Here is a 1,345-nt window from a genome sequence, read left to right as displayed (position 1 = left end):
TGTGTGTGTGTGTGTGTGTGTGTGTGTGTGTGTGTGTGTGTGTGTGTGTTTATGTATACATTTATGCATATATATATATATATACACATTAATGTATACAAAAGAAAAAGTATAGTATAGAACCAACAGTCATAATTACAATTGTAATGAAGTGTAAGAAGAAGAAGAAGGAGGAGGAGAAGAAGAAGAAGAAGAAGAAGAAGAAGAAGAAGAAGAAGAAGAAGAACAACAACAACAACAACAACAACAACAACAACAACAACAACAACACCAACAACAACAACAACAACAACAACGTAACACGTACGACAAAGTGCAGCTAGGTATATGGAATGCATCGCGGGGGTAAAAAGGGACATTTGAGGACGCGATAACATTTGCGATTGTTGGTAGATCGCGACGATGATGATGATGATGATGACGATGATGATGATAAAAGTTACGAAAATATTGTTTCCTCATAACGATGACGACGTTTTTGGAAAGAAGACAGATTGGCGAAGTCGATCAAATTGAATATCATACATATTAAGCATATTTAGACATACTAATAAGAACAACAATTAACGATGGTGTTGGTGATGATGATAATGATGATGATGATGATGATGATGATGATGATGATGATGATGATCATGATCATGATCATGATGATGACGACGACGATGACGACGACGTTGACGACGATGATGACAATGATGACAACGATGATGATAATTAAAATTAGTATTAGAAGTAGTAATATTATCATTATCATTATTATTATTATTATTATTATTATTATTATTATTATTATTATTATTATTATCATTATTATTATCATTATTATCATTATTATTATTATTATTATCATTATTATTTATTATATATTATTGTTATATATCATTATTATATATCATCATCATCATCATCATCATCATCATCACCATTACTACTACTATTAAGCTTTTGTTTATTGACCACATGGGTTCAAGACACCAGAAATAGCAGAAAGCCAACAGCAGCTCAAACCACCACAAGTGCATTCGTAATGAATGACATCAACGACAACAACAACAACAACAACAATGGCAATAAGGATGTTCGATAAAGATATTTCTAGATTGAAATCACAGCACCCACGTGAGCATAGTGCGTATATATGTGTGAGTGTGTGTGTGCGTGTGTATGTGTGTGTGTGTGTGTTTGTGTGTGTGTGTGCGTGCGGTGTTTTGTATCTGTTCGTATATGTGCAAGCTCTCACATATATATACATACAAATATGCACATCCATATAACACAGATATAGTAAACGTACAAGTCTATATATGTGTATATATATTTTTATAAAAATGCATTATATATA

The sequence above is a fragment of the Octopus bimaculoides genome, chromosome 17 (genome assembly GCF_001194135.2).
Source record: "Octopus bimaculoides isolate UCB-OBI-ISO-001 chromosome 17, ASM119413v2, whole genome shotgun sequence".
NCBI lineage: Eukaryota > Metazoa > Mollusca > Cephalopoda > Octopoda > Octopodidae > Octopus > Octopus bimaculoides.
Note: the sequence above shows the minus strand (reverse complement) of the source record.